Consider the following 20,987-nt stretch of genomic DNA (forward strand, 5'->3'; position numbering starts at 1 on the left):
GAAGGGGGCATATTCGAGAGATGTTGAAGTGAAGAAATTGACTGGCCTTGGTCACAGCTTAGATATGGGAAGTGAGAGATAGTGAAGAATCTAGAATGACTCCTAGGTTGTGAGCTTGAGGAACTGGGAAGATGGTATTGCCCTCTAATGTAATGGTAATGGGTAGGGGCAGGGGAGGAGTAGCGGCAGCGGTGAGTGGAGGGAGAGGAGAGAATGTAGGGGAAAAGGAGAAGGGTGTATGGGTAAAGATGAGTTCTGTTTTGGACATAGTGATTTTATGATGTCTACTGGACATCCAGTTTGAGATGTCTGAAAAGTAGTTGGACATGCAAAATTGGAGGTCAGCAGAGAAATTGCACGAAGGGAGAAGATAAGAGGGTCCAGGACAGAACTCTGAGGGGCACCTTTGGTCAGAGAGTGTGATCTGGAGGAAGATGCATCAACAGAGACAGAGGAGTGGTCAGATAGGAGGAAAATGGGACAGAGTCGTGTCCTGAAAAACCTAAAGAGAAGATATGGAGGAGAGAGATAATCAAGGAGGAGAGAGTGATCAACAGTGTCAAAGGCTGCTGAGAAGTCAAGAAGAATGAGCAATAAGAAAAAGCCATTAGATTTGGCAACTAAGAGATTACTGGTAATTTTGGGGCTTTTGTTGTTGTTGTTTTGTTTTTTAGGCAATTAGGGTTAAGTGACTTGCCCAGGGTCACACAGCTAGTAAGTGTCAAGTGTATGGTCTGAGGCCGGATTTGAACACAGGTCCTCCTGACTTCAGGGCCAGTGCTCTATCCACTGCGCCACCTAGCTGCCATGACTACTGGTAATTTTGTAGAGAACAGTTTCAGTATTATTCCCCTCTTTGGGTCTCATCTTCCTTTTGTAAAAGAGGGCCTTAGACTAGATGATCTCTAATGTTCTTTCTTTCTATCAATATTTTATGATTTTATGAATGATAAAATTGCATAAGAAAATTCTGTTCATTTTAAGTGGGATAGGGCTTTACATTGTTGCTTAATTGTCTTTCCTTGCCCATGGAACTTACCATCTCTTTAATTCTTAAAGTTTCCCTGAAGCAAACCAGGGAGGTGGTGGTTATGGGCATTTTCTTATAGTTGCTATCTTTCTTGGAGTTGTAGTAGTAAAAAAGCAAACAAACAAATTCATCCTTTCTTTGAAGTTATTTCCTTCTGACTACCTCCTACATCCTCCAGTTGTATTGCCTTAATTGGAGTGCTGTCCCAATTTTATAATGGAGTTCAGTGGAAAATAGGGTTTATTATGTGAAATTTTTCCTTGGAACTAACATTAGAAGTATATTCCATAAATGGAATTATAGCTATATATGTATATGTCACTTAAGAGAATTTTAAACTTAAGGAAATCAGATCTCTGCTAAGGAACATCATTACCAAACTTATAACTCAGGATTTCATACTGCCTGTTTGTGATTTTTCAGTGTTGTGTTATGGTTAAACTCCAGCAACTGACCAATGATTAGATTGATGGCATTATTACTTTTTTTAATGTGCTGACCAGCAGGCCTTAATAAGAACAACTATCAGGTGAAATAAATAGAATGGTCATCACAGGGAGGGTTTTATGGATGTGCTGACTATTGTCAGGTTAGTGATCACTTACCCTGGAAACATTAGGGTAACAAGTCTCCAGTGCTAAATAAGACATCTTAACTTTGTACAATTGTTCCCCCTTTATTCAGGAGGAACATATGATGTATATTTTTATTAGTAGTAGTATTATATTATTATTAGTATACAACTGTTTGGAACAAAACTTTCTGGAAGAAGTCCAGCAAGTGTATATGACAGAAGGAAAAGGTAAAAGAACTATTTTGGATGTAAAGATAAAAGTCAGAAGTTAACTTGAGGCTGGGACAAAATTTAGCCAAAAATGTTCAACTTTTAGGGATATTTCTTAATGCCTTCTGGTTCACAATAAAAGCAATTCCACTAACTCACTTATTTGCCTCAACAAGGAAGGAGGAGCCTATCAGCCATCTTTCCAGTTAGTTGCACCATTTCAGAATGTCAGCATCGATGTTGTCTGGTTCCTCCATTGTCAATACATTGGTCATTGGACAAAGATCTCACATTTAGAGGATCTACTTGAATTCTTCTTTTTGGGGGGGTTCTATTTTTTTTTAATTTTTAACTAATTTATTTTGAATTATAACAATCACTTCCATAAGCCTTTGGGTTTTAAATTTTTCTCCCCCTCCTTTCCCACCTTCCTCCCCAAGGCAGTGAGCAATCTGGTATAGGCTATACATATATTTGAATTACTCTTTATACACTGTGTGAGTCTTAACATCATCTGCTGCCTTTTCTGCTATTCTGCCACTGTAAGTACAGAAGTAGGAGGAGGCTGCACAGGACCCAGGACTATCTTTAATTTTTCTTAGTTTTGTGGCTTGCCATGTTAGAAAAATTCGCTTAGTGACCAACTTACTGGGTAATGAGATTCCTTGTACTTTAAGGCTGACCAAACATTTTACTCACAGCAGATACATTAGGGAATGCAGGGTCATGCCTATGTCATAGTTCCCCCATTAGACCTCAAGCTGCTTGAATTCAGGGATTGTTTCCTTTCTGTCCTGAACCTCCAGCACTCAGCACAGTGCCTTGCCCCTAGTAAGCACTTAATATATGTTCATTGAATTGAATGCCACTGTGACTCAATGCATGATGGTTGTGATTAGCTTCTTGCATATTACTAATGATGTTTTGTGTACCAGAAGTAGTGTAAACATATAATCAACAATATGTATACCTAGATCAGGAGGGGGGCCAATTATGTGACTTAGAGTAATAGGATAATTGATTGATACCACCAAGATACTAGAAGAACCAGAGGAAGACCTGTAGTATGACCTCTCTATGGAGGATTTACAGAAAGACATTGACAAAAATTGCATGTAATAAGGTGTGGATGGATTATAGTACTAGTGGAGGTAGTGCCCACACTTAGGAGCTCATGGATCCATTCAAATAATAATTCCGTGATCTGTGATCTCACCAATGTGGGAACTCCCTTTAATTGTGCTTTTTAGCTGCTTCATCCTATGAGTTTCTTGTACATGTCCTTCCATAAATTCCATCACTAATCTGTAGGGCTCTTCCCAACACACTGGAGTAGGAGAATATCTTCCTCTAGGCTTCCAGGAGTGTGTTGACTTGTTCATAGAGCATACACCTCACATTTGGAGTAGAAATAATGAAGTTAATATTTTTGGATTGTCTAAAAACTGTAAGAGTCTTGGCATGCTCTGTCCCCATTTTTTTTACCACTGCCATTATCTCCGCAGAAGCAGCATGCATAGAAGTGAGGGCCATTAATATTTTTTATTTGTTTATTGGGTTGTTCCAGCCAAATAATTCATTACTGTGTGTCCAGGCTACTGGTGGTAATGAGCCTTCAATACTGAGGTAGTATGGTGCTGGGATAGAGGCCAGGATTCAACTTGATGCCTTTGATAGTACTTGCCAGGACTCATGGCCTGCTCTGTTGGCCTTTAGGAGCCCATGTTCACCTCCATACTATAAAAAGAGAAGGATTTTTGTAGTGAATCTACTTCAATTTCGGAGCAAAAACCACCTCTTTCTTCCCTAATCTTTGAAAGAAGTGATAATGGACTTCCCAGAGGTGCTGCCAGGAATGCTGAAGCCTTTAAAAACCACAAAAACCTTAAAGTATGCTAAATAATAATAATCAGATACTCTCTTTGCAGAGAATTAGAGAAATTGTTGATTCATTCCTAAGCTTTAATACTAAACACTCTAAAACACTACCCGCTTCATCTTCCTTTTGAATGGTCCTGAGGTTTCTAGGCAGGGAGGGAGTGATTGAATCTTTTGTTCTTTGTTAGAGTTGGTGACATTTTGATGTCTGCAATACCTACTTTATTTGCCAAACCCATTTTTCCCTTTCCAAGTTGGTCAGAGCAATGCTGGTCATTATACATGCAATGGCTTCCCTTCTCTTATTTAAGGCTGGTGTTTTGTTAAAGTATTTTCTTCAGTCAATTTAAGGACCAGAATGAGATTATTTTCCACAGTTTCCCTCAGGCTTTTGTCTGCTTTTAAGATCTTTATGCAGGGAAGTTGGTTTTTTTTAAATGGAAAAGAATTTATTCAGTGCATAGTTTGCTCTGTGCTAGGGATAGAAATGAAAAAGCAAGAGTCTCACAGTGAAGTTAGTTTCCTAGGCAACAGTTTGACACTTTATCTGGTAATCAACATAGATATTGATTTTGTTTTCTGACTATATTCATTGCCAGTTTCTCTTCTTTTTCTCATTACAAAAATAGAAATAAAAAACATTCCTTGACCTCAAGGAATATAAATTCTACTTGAGATGAATAAATGTGACTGCCAAAATACTCACTCTGATTCTCTATGCTTCTCTCTTTCCACCGCATACAGATAAGATAGTTGCTGGTTTCACAGCTACCCACAAATGCACCATCCCTTCTTATCAGCAATTAGCATACATCTCTATCCTCCTGTGTGTGTAGCCAAGCTGCCAAGCCTTATCCAGGGGTTGTATGGGCTCATTGCTGCCACTGGGGCTGCCAAATATGTTTCTATCCCTGCAGTTGCCATGCAGCACACTGTAGTTTAGATATGTTGCACTCCTGTGTATTGCTGTCCCCTTAAAACTGGTGACTCTTGGAATTAACACCAGGGATAATGAGCAGACAGCATGGCATGTAGCATCTGTTATAAAAATGTCTCAAGGTACTGCCATTATGTTTCAGTCCATCCAGCTCTTTAGACTTTAGGATTCATACTCTGATCCCAGATGGTTCATGGATTGAAAGCTAGAGAAACCATCCATTACATCTGAAGAAGGGCTTGACTCCCACACTCTGTCTTCTTCCTAGGTGTCACTAACATTGGGGCAGGAGGGTTGATTTTTACCAGGAGAGCTCTGGTGGACCTCTAAGTGGTTGGGAAAGGGTCCTTTGGCTGGTTCTCAGTTTCTTCATTGTAAAATTACGGAGTTAGGCTAGGTGGCCTTCGTAGTTCCTTCTAGCTCTGAATTTGTGCTTTTATGGTATTTTCTCCTCAGGTAATGAACTTGCCCTATGATGGAATTTTTCTTCACATCTACTACCATATTTGTCTGTTACCCCTGACTGATGATTGAATGGAGGAGGGTAACTTATGAATTGAAGTTGAAGGAACTGGGTATATTTAACCCTGAGAAAGGAATACTTAGTGAGGACATAGCTGTTTTCCCCCCTAGTGTCTGAAGGGCTGTGATGTAGACTTGTTTTGCTTGACTTCAGAGGGCAGAAGTTGTTAAGGGGATAATTTAGACTTCAGAGTTATCTAAAAGTGGAATGTTTTGCTTCAGGGAATAGTAGATTTTGTCTTCATTCATCACAAGTCTTCAAGTAAAAGCTAAATGACCATCTATTGGATATGATGTATAGGGAGTTCTTTTTTTGGGTATGAATTGGACTAGGTGACCTCTAAGGACCTTTCCAAACTTGAGATTTTGTGGTGTTGTAAAAGTAATTTGAAAAAATAAATAGTGCTAACGACCAAGTAGCTCAGAAAGAGCTTCCTCCAGTAGCAGCATGTAAGGTCAGCCTTGAAGGAAACTACACATTCAAAGAGGTAGAAGTGAGAACATCCAGTTTAGGCCTGGGGCAGCTTGTATAAAAGTTGCTGAGGTGGAAAAGGACTGCAGAGGTTGGACAACAGCTGTCTTCCCCTTTCACATCTCTTGCTGCTTGGTCTTGTTGCTCATTCCTTGCTGCACCTCAGCCCTGGACTAATTCCACTGTTTTTCACCTTAGCTCCTATTCATGTTTTGCTGAGTGAAAAAGGAAGAAGTTACACAACCTTGCTGCTTTCCAACTTGAACTGGACCCTTGCTACAGCAAGGCAACCCTCCTACCTGATTACTGATCTCATTCCCAACAGATATTATCCCAAAACTTGTCTTCTATCCTTATTATCTTCCAAAGCTCCCCGTACCCTCCTCTCTCAGCCAGGCACTTCATCTTAACTTTACTGAGAAAATTAAGGCCATATAAAGTGAACTAACTCTTTTCTTTGTGTCTTTTCACCATGTCTTGGACAATGAAGTCTCTCTTCTTTCTCCTAGTCTCTGACAGTGAGGTGGCCCTTCTTTCTAAAATGAACTCCTCCAAATGTGTGCTTGATCCTATTTCCTTCTGTTTGCTCTAGAAGACTGTAACTTCAATCACTTCTCTACCTCATTAATTTTTATCTTTTGCCTATCTATGGTTTCCCTCCCTGCTACCATCAAACATGTTCTCAAGTTTCCCTCATCCTTTAAAAACATTTACTAGACCCTATTCCCCCTCCCCCAAGCTATTGTTCTATATTTCTCCTCCCTTTCTCACTAAAACTAGAAAAAGCTGCTTATACTCTGCCTTAACTTCCTCCCGTCTCACTCTTCAATCCTCTGTAATCTGGTTTTTGATCTTATCATTCAACTGCAACTACCCACTTCAGATTTACCAGTGGTCTCTTTTATTGCCAAACCAATGTTTTTTTTTCCTAAGTCCTCATCCTTCTTGACCTCTCTGATACATTTGATACTGCTGACCATCCTCTCCTCCTAAGTACTCTCTCCTCTGTGGGTTTCTATGATACTTCCCTCTCTTGATTCTCCTCTCACCTGATTAACTGTTCCTTCTCAGCCTTCTTTGCTGACTTACCATCTATATCATTCCCTAGCTGTGAGGGATCCCCTAAGTTCTATCTTGGGCCCTCATCTCTTCTCCCTATACTGATTTTCTCTTGGTAACTTCATTAGTTCACATGGGTTTGACTATTACCTCTGTGCAGATCTCTCCCTAGAGCCATCCAGCTGCAGTCTCCGAGTTTCAGTCCTACATCACAAACTGCTTATTGGTTTGTGTTTTGTTTTGTTTTGTTTTTTGGCTAGGCAGTGGGATTAAGTGACTTGCCCAGGGTCACACAGCTAGTAAAGTGTCAAGTGTCTGAGGGCAGACTTGAACTCAGGTCCTCCTGACTCCAGGGCTGGTACTCTATCCACTGCACTGTCTAGCTGCCCCACCAACTGCTTATTGGACATTTCAAACTAGATTCTCAGAGACACCTCAAACACAACATGTACAAAATTATCATTATCTTTCCCTTCAAACCCTTCCCTGTTTCTGTCAAAGGCACCACCATCCTTTGGTCAGTAAACATTTATTAAGCACTTACTATGTGCTAGGCACTGAGCACTGTGTATGCAAAGTTCTACAAAGAACAGATAGAAAGAAAGGCAGAAACCAGTCCCCTGCTTTCAAGAAGTTTCTGGTCTCATGCTATGGTCATAACTTTGGCATTAGCCTTGATTCCTCACTATGCCCAGGCCCATGATCAGCTGCCAAATCTTGAGGTATCTATATCCACAACATCTCATGAATCTGACCCCTACTTTCCACTCATACAGCTTCCATTTTAGTTTAAGCCCGTATCACTTCTTGCTTATATCATTGCAACAGCCTCCTAATTGATTTTTCCAGTGTCAGATCTGTCATCACTGTAGTCCATTTTCCATGCTCTTGCCAAAGTGAATTTTTTTAAAAACATAGGTCTTGCCATATCACTCCCCTATTTGAACAATTTCAGTGGCTCTGTATTGTTTCCAGGATAAAATATAACCCTTGTTACTACCTGGCTCCGAACTGTCTTTCTAACTTCATTATACATTACTTCCCCTCTCCAAACTGGCTTTCTTATATTTCTTGTACAGGACATTCTTATCTCCTAGTTCCTTTGCACTATCTACCATGCCTGGAATGTTCTCCTTCCTCACCTCTGCCTGTAACCTTCCCTGGCTTCCTTTAAGACTCAACTCAAATTCCACCTGTAGGAAGGCTTTCCCAGTTCCTCCAACTGCTAGTGCCTTCCCTCTAAGATTATCATCCATTTACTCCGTATGTATTTTAGGTACTTCATTTTTACATGTTGCCTCCCCATCAGAATGAGTTCCTTGCCTTTCTTTGTATCTCCAGAGCTAAGCACAGTTCCTGGCATATAGTATATGTTTAATAAATGCTTGTTGTTAATTTTTTTATTTTTCAAATTTTTATTTTCAGTTTCAACTTCTCTTCCTCCTTCCATTTCTCCCATACCCACCAAGAAAGCAAGAAATATGATATCTGTTATACATAAGAAATCATATAAAACATATTTCCACACTAGCCAGGTTGGGGGGAGGAGGAGCAAGAAAAATAAAGAGAAAAAAATATATATGTATACACTTCAGTCTACTCTCAGTGTCCATCAGTTCTTTATTTGGCAATAGCATTTTTCATCATGAGTCCATTGGAATTGTTGTGGATCATTGTATTGATCAGAGTAGCTAAGTCTTTCACAGTTGATTATCATTATAATATTGCTATTACCATGTACAATGTTTAGATTCTACTCACTTCGTATCAGTTTATATAAGTCTTCCCAGGTTTTTTTTTTGAAACCACCCCTTCCATCATTTTTTAAAGCACAACAATATTCCATCACAATCATATACCATGACTTATTCATCTATTCCCCAATTGATGGGCATCCCTTCAGTTTTTAATTATTTGCCGCCACAAAAAGAACTGATAGGTTTTTATACATATATGTCCTCTTCCTTTTCCTTTGATCTCTTTACAGACTTGGTAGCAGTATTGCTGGGTCAAAGGGGTTATGCACAGTTTCATAGCTCTTTGGGCATAGTTCCAAATTGTTCTCTAGAATGGTTGGACCATTTCACAGCTCAGCCAATAGTGCATTAGTGTACCTATCTTTCCACATCCCTTCTAACATTTGTCATTTTCCTTTTCTGTCAATTAGCCAATCTGATGGGTGTGAGGTGGTACTTCAGAGTTGTTTTAATATGTATTTCTCTAATGATTAATGATTTAGAGCATTTTTATATGACTCAATAGCTTTGATTTCTTTATCTGAAAATTGTTCATATCATTTGTCCATTTATCAGTTGGGGAATGGTTGTTGTTTTTATAAATTTGGCTCATTTCTTCATATATTTGAGAAATGAGACCCTTATCAAAGAAATTTGTAATAATTTCTCCCCAGTTTTCTGCTTTACTTCAATAAATGCTTGTTGACTAAATGAGTGGTACATGGAGTTTGGTCTTGATTGTTTGCATCCTTCAAATATTTTTAGCTGTTTATGTTGCTCCCCCTTCTCTGTTGTCATTCGTCCCAGATCCTGTCCTAGAAATTACATATTTTATAATACTACTTGGTTTATATAGGGCACAGAATGTGAAGCACTGCACTTTTGAATTTGGGTTGCTCACATTATTTTCCTTGCCATAGAAAGCTGTACCATTAGGGTTTACAAGGAGAAAAGGATGTTTTGTAGCTTTTACTGTAGCAAGCCTTGAGCCTTCTTACAAGGCACATTTTCCCCCATTTGCTTTGTTTATTCTTACTAATTAGTCATTTTGAAAACCACTAAATCGAATCTAGAAGAGTAATTCTAGGCCTCTGTTGGCAATCTTTATAAGCTTCCTGTGTTTACAAATCATATGGCATCTGGAAACTTCTCCAGTTCAGTTTAAGAACTGAATATACTTTCTCCTTTTCTTTAACTATGGTGACAAAGAAAATGTATATATTTTTTAATGTCATAGGTGCAGATGTAGACAGTTAAAGGTAGAAAAGAGGCTAGAGATTATTTAGTGCAATCGTTTTATAGGTCTCCTGGCTTCTAGGCCAGCACTTTGGAAGGTAGTGTGGTATAGTAGAAGTGTGTATATGTATATGTCTCTCTTAAGGCAGCTAGGATGTGCATTGGATAGAGTTTAGGACTTGGAGTCAGGAAGACCTGAGTTCTGATTCTGCTTTAGACACTTAACTAGCTGTATGACTTGGCCTTTGTGTGCCTCATTTTCTTCATCTATAAAATAGAGATAATAGTAATACTTATCTCATAAGGTTGTTATGAGGATCAGATGAGTTAACATATGTAAAGTACTTTCCAAATCTTGAAGGACTATATAAATGCTAGATATTATTATTACATGTAACTCTTCTAGATTGACCTGGATGGCCCTCTTGGTGGGAGGATGAGTAATGGGATGGGGGCTAGGATGCTGAGATCTGGACTAGGGGACCAGTTGTGGCAGGATTAGGATGGTATGGCAAGTGAAAAAGCAAAGCCAAATGAGGGCTTACCTTTTATCCCCTTCTACACCCAATCTTGTCATCTCTATCCAGTACCCAAATATTGGGAAAGGCTTGAGGGACAATCTCAGGAAGCAGTCATTAGAGGGGGAACGAGTGGGAGGGAAATCCCTAGCTACAGCCTGGGGAATGGCTACTGTCAGCAGACTATGGTATATTATAAGAGAAGTGGGTAAATCAGGGACTCCCTTTATAAAAAAGGAGAGGGAAAGTGAGAAAAAGAGAATGGGGGAAAGCTTAGGAAGAAAGTTTTTTACTCTCTATCTCAGTCAGTAAACATTTGTTGAGTACCTATTGTGTCAGGCACTGTACTAGGCCCAGCGGATACAGAGAAAAGCAAAAGACAGTCCTTGCCGTTAGGGGGCATACAGTCTAGCTCTGAGAGACATCCTCTAGTGGTACAAAGGGATTGGGCAGGGCCTGAAGGCTTTAGCCATTGGAAGTGGCCGTGGATTACCATGGCTGAAGAGGAGGAGGAAGACAGATCAGGAAAAACTCTGTGTAGAAAGTGGGGGTTGAATTAAGCCTTGAAGGGAAACTAGGGATTCTGAGAGACTGAGGTAAGGAGGGGAGTGTTTCCAGACATGGGGGATAGCTTGTGCAAAGGCACTGAGGTGGAAGATAGAGTGCCCTTTATGAGGATCAGCAAGATGAGTTGGCTGCCTTGCATCATGGGAGAGCTGAATGATGTACAGTAAAGCTGGGGAGTTAACTTGGAATCAGGTTATAGAGGGATTTTCAATGCCGAACAGTGGAGTTTATAATTTATCCTTCAGGTAGTAGGGAGCCACTAGGTGGTGTCATGGATAGAGCACTGGGCTTGCGATCAAGAAGACTTAACTTCCCGAATTCAAATCTCGCCTCCAGCACTTAATAGCTGTGTGGCCCTGGGCAAGTCACTTAACCCTGTTTGCTTCAGTTCCTCATCTATAAAATGAGCTGGAGAAGGATATGGTAAAACACTCCAGTGTCTTTGCCAAGAAAATTCCAAATGGAGTCTTGAAGCGTTAGATATGACTGAACAACAATGTAGGAAGACCTAAGTGTGTTGACGAGAGGAATGACATGGTTATATTTGAACTTTAGGAAAATTAGTTTTGGCAGCTGGGTGAAGGATGAAATGGAGAGGAGAAAGACTTGCAGCAGGAAGGCCAATTAACTGAGAGGCTATTATAATAACTAGTCCAGGGGACAAGTGATAGGGGCTCAACTAGGGTTGGTGGCTTTACGCAGAGAAGGAGGCAGATGTGAGGAATATTGTGAAGATAGAAATGAGATTTGGTGAGATGGTGCAATTTTAGTTTTAAAGATGATGAAACAGAAGAAGTTCAGAAAGGTTCATGGAATCAAAGAATTTTAGAGTTGGAAAAGACCTCAGCAGATATCTAGTCCAACCTAAACCCAAAAAAGAATCTTCATTGCCACATCCTAGACAAAGTTACACAGGTAGTAAATGGTAGAGCTGGATCTCAAACCCATGCCTTCTCAGTTGAGATCCACTTTTTCTTTGACAGAGCTGCAAAGTTGGTACTCTGCATACACTAGTGGTGCCAAACTCACAAATTAACATTATCTGTTTTTTATTGTATTTATATTTATTTTGTTAAACATTTCCTAGTTACATTTTATTCTGGTTCTGGCTGCATGCACTCTTTTTTGTGGACGACTCCTTGTTGCTAATAGGATAGAATACAAAATTCTTAGCCTGGCACATAAAGCCCTCCACAGCCTGGCTTCTGTCTTCTTTTCCAGTTTTGTTTCATAGTATTCCCTTTCATGTATTCCCCTTTCTAATCAAACTGGCTTATTGGTCACTCTTAGTATATGATATTCAATGTCTTGTCTTTTTGCCTCTTTGTGCAAGTGGTCCTCCATGTCTGTAATACACTCCCTCCTCACCTTCATTTTGTGGAATCCTGAGACGCTTTCAAAGCGTAGCTGTCACCTCCTACAGGCAGATTTTCTTAAATCTCTCTACCTCTAGACATACATAGAGTGCAGGTTCAATTAAACAATACTTAGAGGATTTCTTGATTATTTGTGTTTGTTAGTTGAGGGTTAGTCAGAAAATCTTTTGGTTTCAGTATCTTTTGGAAAGGTTTTAAAAATGTTACCATACTTTCTTGCCTCACTGTATCCTTGGCATAATTTAATATATGGGGTTTTTTTCTGGTGATCAGAGATCTTACAGTGTCATGAGGTTGTGATTTTGAACATACATTTTTCATTGTACAGCTCTATAAATAGATATTAATGTGGAAGATTAAGTTGACTTTGTACCGACTCTAGGGTGTACCTTGTTCCTAAACTTCTCTCCCACTCCCTGGGATTGTAAGCTCGTTGAGGGCAGGAACCCCTTTGTTTCTTGTCTTTGTATCTCCAGTACTGGGTGTGTGTGATGTTCTAGGAGGACTAGCAACTCTGGAGTGAGGGCTTGCCTAGCCCTTTTCAGGGCTGCTCATTCCCCTTGGCGTCCAACTTTCACCCAGCTCTCACCTGTGGCTTCAAGAAATTGTAGCATGTGTAGTGGCCACACCTTAGTAAAACTGTCTAGGCAGACAGGCTAAACCAGGTTGAGGGTAACTGGCTGACCTCAGACCTGCTGGTGAGTTAGGGGGATGTCTGTCTCAAGCGTGTGAAGGCTCCCCCTGACAGAATGGGTAGATGAGAACAATTTGTTCCAATGATCATGGAGGCTTGTTCTGATACCAAAGATGCCAAGGTCATCCACTGCATCCCTGGCCATTGTGGCTGTCCTGACTTTTGTCTTACTGATAGACTTTAACGACTCTGGAAGGGAGAGTAAGGCTGATTGATTTTGTACAAGTCTGCCTCCCTTAAATCCAGTTCACAACTAAGTCAAGATATCACCCTGTGATGTCATTGGTTCTCTTAAAAATGAAGGACGAATGACATCTCCAGTACTTAGCATGGTACCTTGCACATAGTAAGCCTTTAATAAATATTTGTTGAATTGAATTGTGATATACTACTCTTTTCTCTTTTATACTGCCACTCAAGCATAATTTTTCTGTTTAAGAAATTTTGTTATGTTTACAGTCATTAGTGTTATTAAATAGATGTAACTTGGTTTACAATTTTAAAATGGACTTGAATTTTAAAAATATTTGACACCAAGGGGGAACTTAAATAATTTACCTTGATAATATAGACATCCATTGTTCATTAACTTACTAATTGTTTTTCTCTGCTATGAACCTTAGCAAGCATTAGTCCACTGATGCAGTGTGCCTTTATAAATCACATAAAATCAAATATATTCAGATCAGAAAGGGAACTTAAAGGCAGTCCAGCCTTATTTTACTGATGAGGAAACTGAAGCTCAGAGACATAACAGCTAGCAAGTGTCCGAAGAGAGGTTTGAGCCCAGGGCCTCCTGACTTCAAGTCCAATATTCTATCTACCTTACAGAGCCTATTTAAAGGGGAAAATGTTATGTAGAAAATTATAAATAATAATTTCTATATTGACAATAATCAGGATAGGATATAAAATAAAATAAAAATATGTAAATTACAAATATAGTAATTTCAGCTGTGTCTTCAAGAGTCCAGTTCAGAGATTTCTGTGAATTAACTGGTTTCAATTCATTGTCAGTTGGAATGCAGGAAGAAGTGGTTGTTGGCTAGTTCCTTTCATTCTATTATAGATTGGTGGAGCCTAGAATACATACATTATGCATTCCAAGGTTTGCTGTCACAGAGATTTAATGTGCTTTGACCACAAGGCAGTAGGATTGCTTTGTGTCTCCCCTGACCTGGCAGTACTGTAGTTAATGTAGTAGGTTATATATTTTGTAATGATCTGGAAGGAATCCTCTAATATGTAAGGCTCCAGTGACATTCGGACAGCTCCTTCTGGATGACTGGGCAGCAGCAGGGCGGAAATGAATGCTAATGTATTTTTAGTTCTGCTGAGTTAAGAGGGGATACTGGTACATAAGAGGCAATGCCAGGAAGTGTATTTTTATCGCTGGTAAGGGACTGCCATAGTGTGGGAAGCCCAGGGAAGCCAAACTGATTATATTTTATTAAATTATATTTGCAGTAAATTTTTGCATCAAAAATGGAGGTAACATGACATCTCAGAACTGGACTTGATGATTTTCCATTCATGAATGGATGCTGAATTCATCCGCTAATTTAAAAAATATATATATTTTAGATTTGGAAAATTCTTTTGTGCTAGATGCATATAAAAATATATCAGGAGAATTTAGGGAGACCAAATGTAATTGCAAAGATAAGAACATGGACAGGATATAGATAGAAACATTTTGTCTTAAAGACTTGATTCTTCTTAGATTGAATCCTTAAAGTTCCTGGCACAACTCTGCATCTTTTTCAAAAGAGAGAATAAAAGTATTCTCTGAAGACCCAATGGATTTTGCTTAGAGGTTTTGTGAATTGTGTTTGAGCAAATTTGGCTCCTTCAAACCTCTTGCTTATGCCACAAATGTCACGTGTCACTAACTGGACCCATTCAAATAGATATTTAGTATTCTGAAGCTGCTCTTTTTTCTTTTATTTGCTTCCCTCCTTTCCTGAAATAGATGAGAACAAAGAATTTGTTTCCAGGAGATCCATCTCCTTTTAACCTTCCTCTTTCGTGCTCAAGCCAGATTGAGGCAGTCACTAGAACAAGGCTGTGAGCCCACACCTGGCAGCTGCCAGGGCCTGGCTGTTCTTCTCTTTTAAAGTGAAGGCTTTTTTGGTAGCTTAATGACTGGTGCCTGGCCAGTTAGGGTCATCTTGGAGAGGAATGGTAATGTTGAAAAGGCTTAAGTGATTCCATTTTAAAGTGTCAACAGGTTGCTAAACAATCAGTGCCCTAATGAAAACTTTTCATGTTGAATTAGCAGAACTTGTCTTCAGTATTGATAATCCAAATGTTCAGCCTCTTTTCACAATCTTAACAAGATTATTCATTAAAATCTGATAATTTTTCCCATGTCTAATTTTTCTGTGAATCCAGAATTTTTGAGACACAAGTGTGTTCTTATTTGATGCATAGAAGTTTTGAGTTTAATTACTGAATTCAGTCAACAAGCATTTTTAAAAAATTAAATTTCTTTTTTCAGTTAACAAAAAAAATCCAGCAACCCATTTCTCTCCCTTCCACATTGTCCCATTGAAGGGAAAAAAAGAAAAAAATAACGCATAACAAATAGGCTTAGTCAAGGAAAGCAACTTCCTACATTGGCTGTGTCTAAAAGTATGTCTCACCCTGCACCTTGAGTCACTTCTCTGTCAAGAAGTGGGTAGCATGCTTTATCATTGGCCCTTTGGAATCATGGGTGGCCATTTTGATCAGAGTTTTGAAGTTTTTCAAAGTTTTTTTTTACAGTGGCTTTATTGTACTAAATTGTTCTGGTTCTACTCACTTCCCTCTGCATCATTTCGTGCAAGTCTTTCCAGGTTTCTCCCTTTCATCATTTCTTATGCACAATAGTATTTCATTACATTCACATACTATAATTTGTTTAGCCATTTCCCAATTGATGGGTACTTTCATAGTTTCCAAGTTCTTCACCAACCACAATAAGAGTTGCTATAAATATTTTTTGTACATGTTGAGCCTTTTTCACTTTCTTTGATTTCTTGGGTAGTTAGCAAACATTTACTGAACAATTTCTGATTCCTAGGAATTCCTAATAGCCTGTGCCAGGCACTGTGATAAGTGCTAGGGTTACAAATAAAGGAAAAGAAAACACTGTCTCTGCCCTCAAGAAGCTTACATTCTAATGAAATAGACAATGTGTAAACAACTTTATCTACAAAATATATACAAAGTAAATGGAAGGCAGTCTCAGAGGGAAGATGCTGAAGGTGGGGAGAGAGGGAAGCCTGGGAAAGACCTCCTGGAGAAGGCAGGATTTGAGCTGAGTTTTGAAAGAAACCAGAGAAGGTGGTGAGGTGAGGAGAGAGAGCATTCCAGACATGGAGAACAGCCAACAAAAACCAGAATTGGGAGATAGGCCCATGCAACTGGATTGTAGATTTTGTGGAGGGGACTAAAATTTAAGAAGACTGGAAGGGAGGAAGAGGCAAATTTCTAAAAGGAAATGCTAAATAGATGGAGCTTCTGGAGTTTATTGAGTAGGAGTGTGTGTGTGGGGTGTAGTTAGGAGTGATGTGGTCAGATCTATACTTTAGGAAAAATCACTTTGGTAGCTGAATGGAGGATAAACTAGAGTAAAGAGAGGCTTGAGATTTGAATTCAAATCATTATTGAAATAAAAATAAGTGAAATATCCCTTTAAATATATTTCTACTTTCTTATACATTTTACATGTTGAGTAGGAACAAGTGCTGACATAAGAAAGGCAAGCAGAACTTTCATAAATGATTGGATCATAGATTAAGGAGAAGCTAGCTATTTGGGGAATGCATATTTAGTCTTTTGAGGTTATTGTCATCTTGGGCAACCATATTCTTCCACAAATGGCCTTTTTGTGGAGTTGGAGACTGAATTTGGGGTGATAAACTATGGTCTGGTTTTATGAAAATATGTTAATAAAGGAAAGCCACACTTCTTTTCCAATAGGTGTTTAATACCCAAAGACTTTTCTATCTCCATCATTCTTTTTTTTTCCTTTATAGTTAGAGGAATCCTTTCTTATCTTTTAATTAACCCCTAGAATTGGTAATAAGATGGAAAAGTTCATACATTGCTTTTTTTTTTTTAATTTTGGCCCTTGGGCATTTTCTTCACCCTGTGTTCTAAGCTCAGGATATACAAATGCAAGCAAAAAGAAAGTCCCTGCCCTCAGTGAATTTAGATTCTAATGGAGAAGACTGCGTTCAAAAGGAAAAAGGTAAGGGAGGAAGATATCTGATGGGCGAGTAATGGAGAAGTCTGGTGGAGTGCTGTTTGGTGGGAGATGAAGAGATGATTGATTTGGGTGTCCTCATTAAATGGAAGTTCAGGGAGGAACTCTCCAACTTCTGGTCTGTGAGGTGCCCCTGTTATAGAGGGTGCTTCCACCTTATGAGTTTTTAAGTTTGAAGGGCTAAAGTGATCTTCCAGGCTGAAGAGATTTCTGGGCCTTGATGGAGAGGTCTTGATGAGTTGAGGAGTTGACCTTGACTAATAGATTAGTACCGGGGTGGGAAACCTTCAGCCTGGGGGCAACATGTGGCCCTCTAGGACCTCAAGAGCAGCTCTTTGAATCTAAACTTCAAAAAAACAAGGCCCTTTAATAACAGGATTTGTTGTGTAAAACTTGGACTGAGTCAAAAGGCTGTACCCTAGGACCTAGAAGACCACTGCTGGCCTCCAGGCCGCAGGTTCCCCACCCTTGGATTAGTATATTTCCTGGAAGAGAAGTTAAAGGACGAGAAAAAAGAAAGGATAGGAAGTTTGTGTTGAATACATTCTGAAACATCTTGTGTTTCACTGTAGTTCCAATTGGATATATAGAGCATTTAAGAGTTTAAAAAAAAACTTTAGAAATTAGAACTGATTTTTTCCATAGGAATAGGTATATCTCACAGGAGTTAATGGGTGAGACCAAGGTTCATATTAGTGCATTTTCAACTTTGATTTGGTTAAAGCCTTAGGGAGACTTCAGAATAGGTCCTTCATCAATTTAGAGATCTTAGTGGGGACTTTGTAATCTCAAGCAGCTGCAGAAGCTCATCTGTGGAAAATTTTGGCAAATGACTTTCTCCATATGGTCTGTGGGTGTAAGGGATTTGTGGAAGGGAAAAAAAAACTTTTCTTCTATATGTAAATTCACATCTGAATTGCACAATCCTTTCGTTAACTAGTATAGAATCATAGAATTTTAAGGTTGAGAAAAACCTCAGAGATCATCTCAGTAAATTCCCTCTTTTTACCAGGAGTATCCTGAAGTCCAGACAGGAAATGACTTAGAGCTGGTCAGTAGCAGAGCAAGGGCTAGAATCCCATTCTTCTGGCTCCTTTCTATTGTGCCACTTTGGTTTTATTCCAAGGCCATAGAATGCATTTCTAGATCCATTATAAACTGTTTTTAGTTGGGATTATCCATTACCTCTCTTCCTCTCTACCAATGATCTAGATCTGAGTGTGGGTACATATGTTAATCATTTAGGGAATAGCTTTGTAAGTATTGGGATGGAGTTTATTAGGCCATTTGGGAACACTTCGTAGAGTCAGTGAGTAGGCTTTTGAATTCAATAAACTTTTATTAAGTGCCTGATATATGCAGGGTACTGTGTTAGATGGTAAGGAATATAAGAAAGGTGACATAATTCCTACTATCACAACATTTATATTCTATTAGGGGAAAAATGCAAAAAAAAAAAAAGACCCCCAAAACCAAACAAACCACAGACCTAATTAGAATACAAAAACCAGAAATCTTATACTAAAATGATGTCATTCTGGACACAGGTTAACTTACCTGGCTTAGTTTAGACTGGGCCTTGCCTACTTCTTACTTCAACCTAAATGATGTAGAAAGAGTGGGAGAACAAAGAGTATACTAACTTCTCCTGGTCCTGTGTATTGTGGGTCCTAAAAGAGAAAGCAATCAGCATTAGAAAGGATGGTGGGGGAACGTGGTGTTGTCAGGCAAAAGGTTTTTGATAATACCTGGAAGATATCTAGGACAAAGGGAGGTTGTTAAGAGGTAGGTGGTGAGGTGCAGGAGTTGCTTTCAGAGGGTAGAGCAATGTAGGGAGAGGGGTCAGGAAGGACTGAAAGGAATTCAGTGAGAGTGAGAGGATAGGTATCATGGGAAAAGAATTTTTACTTAAGCAGACTGCAATGATGAATCATAGGGGTAAAGGACAGGAGGTAAGAATTTGCTAGTCCTAGGCCTGAGGAGCTATCATTTGTGGGGAAGTTTGTAGACTAAATTTGTCTCATGATTCAGATTAGAAATCTGGTATAAATATGCATCCATTGATGTTGTCTATAAGGTAGAGCCTCTTGAGTGAATTGAAAGCAAGGGACAGAAAGGTCAGTGCTAGATATTAGACAGGTCTTAGTGGTGAAGAAGGCTGGGTTAGCCACTCCACTTATTTGTTCTTCTCTACTACCTTCTTTATTTATAGGGTTGGGCTGAGATGATAAAGGCTAATTGTCATTGTCATAGCCAGTAATTCCTAGCATTTATATGCTGTTTTAGGTTTGCTGAGAACTTTGTATGTGTTATCTCATTTGATCTTCACAACAATCCTGTGAGGTAAGAGCTATTATTATTTCCATTTTACAGGTAAAGGAACTGAGGCTGAGAGAAGTAGCCTAGAGTCACATTAGTAAGTATCTGAGGTCAGATTTGAACCCAGATCTTTCTGATTTCAAATCCAGTAATTATCTAATCTGCCACCTAGCAGCTACCTATAATGAAGTTAACCACTTCTTGTGGAACATCTACTGTATGCTAGTATCCTGGGGATGGTGGAAGGGAGTTAAACTGAGGAGGGATGTAGAGAAGACTAAGGTATGGTTTTTGCCCTCTTGAGAGTTAGTAGAGTAGTTGGGGTTGTAAGTTAGTAGTGTTTACTATGTGTGCCAGCCACAGGTTATTGTAATAGTTGAGATGAGGAGTAATATGGACCTGAACTAGGGTAGTAGATGTACAAGTGAAAAGAAAGAGGGTGGATATATATGTGTATATTTATGTGTATGTAAACATGGACACGTGCAGACATGCTTGTATATATGGTAGTCTTTAAAATTATTTTTATTAATGATTTAATCATCACATTCCAATATTAAAAGAATAAAAGATTATATATGAATTCATAATCTGTTATGGAATTTTGTTTTCAAAAAGTACATATTAATTTTAACATAATAACGAAGTTGCCTTGCTTGTTTGTGTTCCCCTTCTGAACTTTTTTCTTTGCATGTATTTTTCATTTTACTGATGTTCTTTTTAAAATTTTGCATATTTGTCTTTTCTCACTAAATCATTATTGTCTCTCCCATAAAGGCTTGTCTTTTAACAATATGTTGGCCACATCTGAAAAAATTTTTGCCTCATTCTGCACCTCCACCTCTAGTTTATCACCTCCTTGCCAAAAAGCAGGAAGTGTGTTCCATTATCAGTTTTATTAGTCATTATTTATCACTGCATTGATCAGAATTCTGATGTCATCCTGTAAATTGTTTTCCTGGTTCAGCTCATTTCACTCTGCATCAGTTCATACAAGCTTTTCTATTACTAACAAAACCCAAGAGGAGGGGATAGAAAAAGTTCCATTCAAAACAACTATAAAAGATGTAAAATTCTGGAATTCAGCTGACCAAGACATATCCAGGACTTAAATGAATACAACTACAAAACACTTTATAGAAATAAATAAGACTTAAGTAATTGTAAAGGTAAGAATTATGCATGGTTGGACTGTGTTAATATAAGAAAAATTATTATACCTAAATGAAATTTATAGATTTTGTGACATAACAATTGAACTACCTACAGATTACTACATTTAACAAGACAAAATAATAACAAAGTTTATCTAGGGGAAGAAAAAGGTCAAGAATCTCAAAGGAAATTATTTTTTAAAAGTAGGAATAAAGGGAAGTGATATAGCATTACCAGATCTCAAACTATACTATAAAGCAATAATTACCAAAGCTATTTACACTGGTTAAAAAAGAGAAAAGTTGATTAATGGAACAACAGTTAGGTAGAAGACCCAGAAACAATTAAATTTAGTAGCATAAGGTACAGTGAATTCAAGGACCTTAGTAGAGTAAGGATTCCCTTTTTGACAATAATTGCTGGACATATTGAAAAACAGCCCGATAAAAATT

The 20,987-nt window shown here is 38.6% G+C and overlaps 1 protein-coding gene across 7 annotated transcripts in view; it reads left to right on the forward strand.

Moving 5' to 3' along the window:
* Nucleotides 1-20,987, forward strand: part of PTPRA (protein tyrosine phosphatase receptor type A) — a 167,683-nt gene that overhangs the window by 28,126 nt on the left and 118,570 nt on the right. Inside the window, exon 1 of one of the 7 annotated variants that reach the window (XM_021005303.2) lies at nucleotides 19,380-19,404. The exons of the other annotated variants lie outside the window; for them this stretch is intronic. The gene's annotated coding sequence lies outside the window, so the exon portion shown is untranslated. Of the gene's footprint in view, nucleotides 1-19,379; nucleotides 19,405-20,987 lie in introns of those variants that run through there. 7 annotated transcript variants of the gene reach the window in all.

This window comes from Phascolarctos cinereus, unplaced genomic scaffold, assembly GCF_003287225.1.
Source record: "Phascolarctos cinereus isolate Bilbo 61053 unplaced genomic scaffold, phaCin_HiC Scaffold_9;HRSCAF=440, whole genome shotgun sequence".
Taxonomy (NCBI): Eukaryota; Metazoa; Chordata; class Mammalia; order Diprotodontia; family Phascolarctidae; genus Phascolarctos; species Phascolarctos cinereus.